The sequence below is a fragment of the Martes martes genome, assembly GCF_963455335.1.
Source record: "Martes martes genome assembly, chromosome: 2".
NCBI classification, from domain to species: Eukaryota; Metazoa; Chordata; class Mammalia; order Carnivora; family Mustelidae; genus Martes; species Martes martes.
Window position 1 is genome coordinate 100,780,786 of NC_137889.1, and position 9,009 is coordinate 100,789,794.

The following is a 9,009-nucleotide window of genomic DNA, read 5'->3' on the forward strand; positions in this document are numbered from 1 at the left end:
CCGTTCCTGTGTTTGAATGGAGACAGCAATTTCTGCCCTGGAGGACCCTGCTGATTGAGGTGGGCAGCGAAAGGCAGAGCCTCTAACCAGAGCTTGCTCTCTAAGGCACCGGGCTTGCGCTATGTATTTCTATCACACTATTTTTATCTTCATAATTTTAAGAAAGTGTAATTTCGTCTCTTTTGACTTGAAGTTGTAAACAGGAGGTCATTACTTTTCCAAATCCGTTTTCTTCTGTATGAGTGAATCTTGTTCTTTCTTCTTCCCGTTTTTCAAGTGTTGGTAGTGGCAGAAATACTTGTTTCTGGTGCAGTGTTAGGCTGTTTAGGGAGAAGCGCACCTTATCCCTGTGGGTACCAGGGCAATAGATTTGACAGGGTGATGAGGGGAAAAGGAAACCTAAGAGGAATTTTAGCAAAATGAAAAGGGTGAGGGCAAGAATAATGAAAGAGATTTCAAAACTCATGTGAATGTAAGAGCAAACAGAATCAGAACAATGAGAACTGCCTTGACTTCTGCAAGCCAACATTTGAAATGATAGAACGATTGAACCTTAGAGTTTGAGAGGATCTGAAAAGCCCAAGGGAGTCTCGCCCACTGTAGGAATCCCATCCACAGCCTCTCTGCTGTGTGCCCCCGAGCCTGTCTTGTTGGAGAGAAAGGGCTCCTCTCTTCCTGTAACATTCTTTTTTTTTTTTTTTAATTAACATATAATGTATTATTTGCTTCAGGGGAACAGGTCTTTGAATTATCAGTCTTACACAATTCACAGCACTCACCACAGCACATACCCTCCCCAATGTCCATCACCCAGCCACCCCTCCCTCCTATCCCCCTCTGCTCCAGCAACCCTCAGTTTGTTTCCTGAGTTCGTGAAATGTTCTAAGGCTGTTCCTGGGGCTACAAGGTGTTCTGTTGGTCTGAAGGAGATGCCCTTTCACAAAATCTACCATTCTCAGAATGATCACATAATTGTTCCTACTTCTTATATGAAAATCCTTCAAATATTCAGAGACAGTCCTTCCTTCAAATTAAACAAAGTTTCTCTTAATTGATCTCTATGGGTTGCTAATGTTTCCCTGAGATTGCAGAGCCCAGAACAGACCTGATTAACAAGTATTTTTTCATGCAGATTGTTGTCACACCAGATCTGTCCCCTACTGCCATGAGGATTTTTTTTTTAATCTAAAAGAAGATTTTATGAATACCTGAGTCAGGATTTGAATTGAGACCCATACGATTTCAAAGATAGGCTATTCTCAGCACTGTATTATTCCACTATAACCTAAATTTTGGGCACAAGAAATTGATTTTTTCCAAATACCAAATGTTCCTCACCATATTTCTTCACATGTAGTCATTTCTGCCTATAAAGTTTCACACATTTTTGTCCTGGTAAATATTAACTCAGTCGTCTCTACGCAGGACTCTACCTTTTGCTCTCCAGGCTCCCTGACGCCAGACAGATGTTCTTACTTTCTGAGCTCATAGACCTCGCACACATCTAGAGAGAAAAAGTGGCCACAAGGGTTCAGGTTATGGTCATTTTAAGTCTGCTTGATTTTACTTAAATAACTTAAACCTTCAGAGGACTGACCATGTCAGTCATGCTTTTGAAACAAAGATATTTGAGCCAAATATTTTTTGCAGGACTTACTCATTTTAAATGGAGCTGGGAGCATCTGGGTGGCTCAATTGGTTAAACATCTGCCTTCTGCTCAGGTGATGATCCCAGGACCCTGGGATCGAGCCCCGCATCAGGTTCCCTGCTCAGCAGAGAACCTGTTTCTCCCTCTCCCTTCTGCTCCCACTGCTTGCGTGCTCGCGCTCTCTCTCTGTCAAATAAATAAATAAAACGTTTGAAAAATAAAATAAAATGTAACTGGAAATATTTCAGGAGCAGATAGAGGTCTTTAAGTATTTTTTTTTTTAATTTCAGAAATCCTACAAGTCTCCCCAAATATATCTGTTTTTCTAAAAGTTTTCAGTAGAATTTAAGTTTATTTTTTTAAATAATAGAAACAACATAGGTCATCTTTGGTGTTTGGCGCTTCTGGACATTTTTAAGCAAGGAAACATTTTAGAAGTTTTTTCACTTTTTAAAAGATTAGGTAGCTTGCATTCTATCAAGGCATATTTTATTATATATTTTCTCACTGTATATTAATCACAGAAATGAGTATTTTACTCTATAATATTTAGCAGACACATTTACCAAGCTAACTAATGTTTCTCCTGGGAACTTCCCTGAGGATTTTCTTGTTTCTGACTTTTGAGGACAGTAAGATTACATGATACCTAATGACCAAGAGGATTAATTTACATTATATTTAGAAACATCACTTCCCACATGTTCCTGCATTCAAATGCTAGCCAACAGTTTTAGCTTTTGCAAAAACAGCTTTATTTTCTTTACCTAACATGCAGAAACACTACCTAGGTATTCGGTTTTTTGGTTTGGTTATCATGATTATTTTTCAGCCACCATTTTAATTTGAACAATGTTACCGTGATTCTTTTTTTTTTCTCATTTATGATAATAACATGACCTGCCTTAACATGTTACTTAAACTCTATGCTTCTCATGATTTTTATTTTCTCAAGAATACAAACCGATGAAATCTGCGAAGTCCAAGGAAAAAGTCTTGATGTAGTTAAACATCAGAACATTCAGTAAATCTTCTCAGAGCACGTATTGAAGTAATGTGGCACAAGTCTTGTAAAAATAGACAGTCGTAGCAATTTGCTCTTTAGCATGTCATTTATCAGTCACAGGAGAGCATCCAGAGGTTCTGCTGAAGTACTTGAATTTCCTGTCCTTATTCTTAAAGTTGCTTTGAAATTTGAGGAGGAACAGCCTTGCAGCTGCTGGCCAAAGCACTACGAGTAAGACATATGCTTAAACCAAAGAACGGTGTTAGATTCTTCCTGAGAGGGACACACAGGGCCTGGTAACTTCGTAAATAGCTAATGACAACAAACCATGGAGATTGTTGAATGACATTTAGACTCAGGAAATTAAAGAATCAGAGATTCATAGTGACTGAAGGGGACCTCTCTCTGCATTTATTAAGATCGTTTGGGATCATAACTCAAAGGCCTTCCAGGTGGGCGATATAAACTAGCCACATGTCAGGTGGGGATAGGGGTCTGCTCTAACACACACACCCACATATGGGGAGAGTGGTCCATTCAGGGACGGCGTGCTGCTCCTCTACCAGAATGCTGTCCTTGCTGCGTATTGTGGGACTTCTCCCGAAAAGACAGGAATCTGGATTTTCATGTGAAAGTTTCTGGGCCACTTTGCACAACTGCACCAATTGTGCAAGTACAGCGGACATACGCAGCAGCACACACTATGCTTATTTGTGATCCAAACAAAAGATTGCACAAGAACTGAATCTGACCCACTGGTAGGCAGTCTGCCCCTTCTGGCTTACACCATTAGAAAGTTTTTTGTTATGATTGAAATGAGATCTGTTTTTCAATAGCTTTGATTCCTTGGGTCTTAAGGTCGTGTTGAACAAATGTAATTTTTACACACACACACACATACACACACACACACACACACACACACACCAGTGTTTCAAATATTTGAAGTTATTTATCCTATTTCTCTTCTTAAACTTAGGGACTGGAGAGCCAGTCAAAGAAATACATTGTTAGTCTGTTATGAATGAATGGTAATGAATGTCAGCTCAGTATTAGTGCTCACTTCTTCCCCATCCAAATGGTAACAGTTACTTTAATAATGTATTCTAGAATCTTGCCTTAAATCAAAGTCAAGACAACTGGTCTATTGCTTGGAGACTGTCAATCTCTGGTCTACTCAGTGCAGAGTTCTAAAGGTCTGCCACCTGTGGGCTCCTTCCTGCCAAGTCCTTGAACCTATGAGAGCATGGCTGGCAGGATATTTGGTGAGTGGGATCCTAAAATAGTCTGTTGTGTTTGAACCTGGTGTTGAGGGAACTTGGAGGAAATTTAGCCCCTTGGTGACTTCATGAGCTTTAGACTATATCCTTTCTCACTAATTCCCTCTGTGTGTGTGGCCAGTGTCCATTAGGTTGCAAGGACATGCTGAAACACTAGTAATAAAGATTACTAAGTTTGTGCTGTGTATGGCTCTCCCTATACATTAAGTTGTTAAATCCTCAAAATAACTCTATGAGGTGTAGTCTTGCATTTTAGCGACAAGGAAACTAAGCACAAGAAACTTAGCCAAGACCACACAGTTAATTGGTGATAAAGCATGGATTCACACCCCCATGTTTTATAATAGGATGTGTACATCTTCCTTCCTATAGTTCATCCCAGGTCCCTGGGTCTTCAATACCAACTTAAATTCTCTCACAGACTGGAATGGGGATGGTGAAAAATACCAACTTTGGTAGAGACTCTGATCTACTCGCTGCCATGTGTCTGGCCCTCAGCCATTCTGACTTCCCAGGGGCTTCACCCCACCTCTCTACCAGCCCACAGACAGCAGTAAATAAGCCCCTGTGTCCACGCATGGCCATGGAGGTGTTGCTGCTGATGCTAACCTGCTTTGATGCCTCCTGTCTTCATCCAATATTGAACTTCAAGCTCTACTGTCACTGGAGACCCTGACCGCAGAATTTGGGGTTTGTACTTGGTACCCTCTGTGTTTGAACCTTAATCTAACTTGACTTGAGTGTTTAATGGCTCATGTTGGCTTGGAGCCTTGAATCCCAAACTGACAAGTTTGCATTTGGCTCCTACCACTTAATTGGCTATGAGACTTTGAACAAGTGAGATATCTCTTCAAGGTGTACCCTTTAGCAAAATGGAGAAATTATATTTGGATTGGATTAAAAGGATTAAGAAGTAACACGCATAAAATGATCTAGTACAGTGTCTAACACAGAAGCCTTCAAAGATACTTCCTATTGTGATAATTTTTATTAGGCAGTAATAACTGGGTAACTCCTAATCAGACCTTTAAAATGTCAGCTCAGCTTTTACCCTAAGCCTCAGGTGGTTGCCCAGGAAAAGATGAAAACACTTGTGATCTTTGATAGCTGGCAAATCCACGTTTAAAGAACTGGGCTCTAAACATGTCCTAACCCATGAGAACAATTGATGAGACATGAGTTTGTCAGGAATGATTAATTGGAATGATCGCTTACAGTATATACGCAATGAAAGAAACATAATTTTATTGTACATTTTGTAACTACCATTTTATAAAGAAATTCTGAATGATTATGCTTATATTTATCTGACTACGTATTTTTTTTGTTGTGTAATACAGTCTAGGGGGTTCAAATGAACTTGACTTTAAAAAAAACCCACTTATTGGAATATTTGGAAAACATGGAAAAGTATGAAAAAGAGAATAAAAATGACCTATAATTGCATAAATCAGAGTAACACTTTGGTGTGTACCCTTCTAGTCTTTTTTCTTTATTAATTGTAAAGTAAATAAAGATAAAATAAGAGGAAATACAGATAAGAATTTCCCAAGTTGTTAAATTGGCTATGAAAGTTTTTATTTTATTTTAAAGACTCATTTATTAGAGAGAGAGTGAGTGAGCATGCATAAGCGGGGAGGGAAAAGAGGCAGAGGGAGAGGGAGAGAAACTTGAGTGGACTCCGGAGCTGAGCACACAGCCTGACAGGGCTCCATCTCAGGACCCTGAGAACAGGCCTGAGCCAAAACCAAGAGTCAGTCACTTTAACTGACTACGCCACCCAGGCACCCCTGAAAAACAGATTTTAAATGATGGCATATGAATCCCATCCTATGAGTATATGGGCATATCATATTTAATTAACAAGTTACCTGATAAAATTCCAAATTTTACTTCTATAGAATTAGTATCTTTAAAGGATATAGCGTTTCTTTTTTCCTTTTAGCATGTGAATCCCCTCCTTATGTTGAGAGACTCCCCCTTACACACATACACCATAGAAGCTGAAAGATAAGGCCTATATTTGATTTCCCAGCCTCCTTTGCTAGCGCCTGGGCTCTCCTAGACCTCGAATAGAAGGATGGCACGCAGAAGAAGACGGGCTATGCAGAATTTATGTGCTGAGAAGGGTGGCAGCTAGTTCCCCTTGTGGACAGTGGCAGTGGTGCCAGCAGCAGTCTTGGGGATATCATTGGATTAGAACATGCCCTCTGAAAGACTAATTTAACTTGCATTCCTGCAACCATGAGCATACCCCATCTAAGCCCTTTACTTCTAAAATGTGTTTCCAGAAGACACAGTATCTCAAAAGCCATTGTTAAATTGGGGAAAGAGGTCAGTATAATGTAGAATGTAGTCCAGTCATGACCAGTGTCACCACAGTGGTCAAGAAATAACAAAAATTGAGCACAGAGGACAGGAACACGGTGAGAGGTGGCAAGCCACGGAATGTGGTACTGGCTATGGGGGTATGGGGTGCATTCATTCACCTCCTGGGCTTCCTCTGGCATCATCCTAGCCACATACTCTGTCTTCGAAGTGCATATGACTTGGTTCTCCGACATCACTTTATGGATTTGGTCCTCATCTCCGTGACTGGACAGTCTACTGTTCCCTCACACTTTAAGCTAGCTTTCACTTTTTTAAATGGTAGAATCCTGTGTTTACTGTAGTGTGTGTGTGTGTGTGTGTGTGTGTGTATGTTTTAACTTGTGTAGCTTTGTGTTTATTTTCTTAATTAGAATTGTTAGTGTTTTTGTTAGCGTTGTGGTTACATTACAGAGGGTTTGTATGCCTGTCTTTAATCCTACTTTTTTCCCTGTGAACTCTGTTATTTTTGGAGTACAGTTCAGCAGGAAAGGAGGTTTCTTAAAAATGCTACATCGGGCTCCAGTAGAAGCATGGGAAATGCCCTTGCTTGCCCAGTCACATCAAATCCCAGAGAGACTTGTTAAACACAGATTTCAGAACCTGCTCAGATCTGATCACAAATCTCCAGGGCATGGCTCTGGCAATCTGTTAACATGTGACCTCGATGACTCTTTCCTTATACGAGGTAAGGAGACTGCTTGTTCTGTGGCCAGCAATAGTCAGAGTGTTTTGTGTGTTGTTGTTGTTGTTTTTTCCACATTAACATGGTATTGCCCTTAATTAAAATTAAGGCCCTCTGTTAAAAATAATTAACTATAACTCTACCACCTTTATGATTTAAATCCATCGGAGTCTGTAGGGTTCTCCAGGCTGTCTGCTTTTATTTACAGTATTTTTTTTTTTAAAGGTTTAATTTATTTATTTGACAGAGAGAGAGACAGAGATGGTGAAAGACAGCATTAGCAGGGAGGAGAGAGAAACGTAGGCTCCCTGCTGCCGGGCTCGATCCCTGGACCCTGGGATTCTGACCAGAACTGAAGGCAGATGCTTAACGGACTGAGCCACCCAGGCACCCCTGCAGTAGTTCTTTTAAGGCAAGTCTCCTCAGATTTCATTTCATCTATTCACACCAATGATGAGCCCAAGCAGCCCTGCATAAGGGACCTGCTCATATCTTTATTGTATAATATAGTAATTATCAACTATGATGTAATAAAATTGTTCTCTTTAAATGATACAGATAGGATAATAGAATTTTTAAGCTGCTTTATAAATACTAAGTGCAAATCTTGTGAAGATGGGGTTCCAGCGATGGGTAAGATATACAAAGGTGTTGGGGGAAAGGTACTTGTCAAAGTTAAAGAAGTTTTAAATGCAGTTAAATAGAAAGACACCTTATGTTTAGAGGTCATTTCTGTTTGCTTGTTTTAAGCACTTTTTGTTTGCCTGCTTGGTCTAGTCCTGAATTTTTAAGAGAGGGAATTTATTTTGTTTATTTTTCCTGCCTGAGCTAAAGTATAGAAAAGACACATTGTAAGGCTGTCATAAAAGATTTATTATAAACTATGTAATTTGTTGTAATGCTCAGTAAACTCAGAGTAATAAAGATAAACCAACTCATAATGGCAGTCCTTGAATTCCAGAAATACTTTCCTTCCAAAACAACCTTGTTCATGGCTCTTCTAGTTACACCTCTGAGGCTGGAAATCCCTAGTTTATATCAACATTTCCCCAGATTTATTGTGACTTTCTCTGCTTCTTAAAGGGAAACACGGCGTATACCAGTCTGTGAGCCATGAGAAATAGTTGTTTTGAATTGACAACACTCTACTCTCTCCAAGGATTCAAATGCTGATGGTTGGAAGGATTGGAATGCACAGAAGTTTGAACTGATTGTCATGAAGAATTAAAGCAACACCTTTCAGGGCTTTGAACCAGGAACATCCTTGAACTTGGGCTCTCATAGCACGCACCAGTATTTCTGTAACTTAAGCAGTAAAGTACTCTTCGCCCCCACAGGAACTGTAAGAGACCATCTGTTATGGTGCTGTACACAATAATATGTTATTTTGGACCTTTTCTTCAACTGAGCCCTTTCACATTTGGAGAATGGATTAAAAAACAAAACAAAACAGTTTTCTCATGACCTGGTTGTTTTTCATCATACCTGGGATCGTAAGGGAAGCAGTCTAGGGCACACAAAAGTTTACAGAGCTGATCCTGCCCTGCGGGGAGTTATTCTTATGCTCTTTTCAATGAGTCAGGTCAGGATTTTCCAGTTATTCTCTCCACCTACAACAAATACATGAGACCCTAGCAAAAACCCTTTTCACTTGCAACACTTCCTTTGTTTAATTATAGATACACAATATATTAGTTAGATTTGTGTTTGGTGTATCAGAATTATTCCACACGAGCCTGAGAACACTATATTGCAAGTTTATCCTTTGAGACTGAGGCAGAGTTAAGACCCACCAGAGCTCTGATAATTTAGAACTTCAAACATTCTTAGATTTTTCTCCTTTTCAACAAAACTTATTTCTCAGTTCAGTCTTTCCACACTCATCTTAAAAGAACTGGTTATTAAAAGGATGCCAGGGGTGCCTGGGTGGCTCAGTCGGTCAGGCATCTGCCTTTGGCTCAGGTCATGATCCCGGGGTCCTGGGATTGAGTCCCTGCATTGGATTCCCTCCTCAGCGGGGAG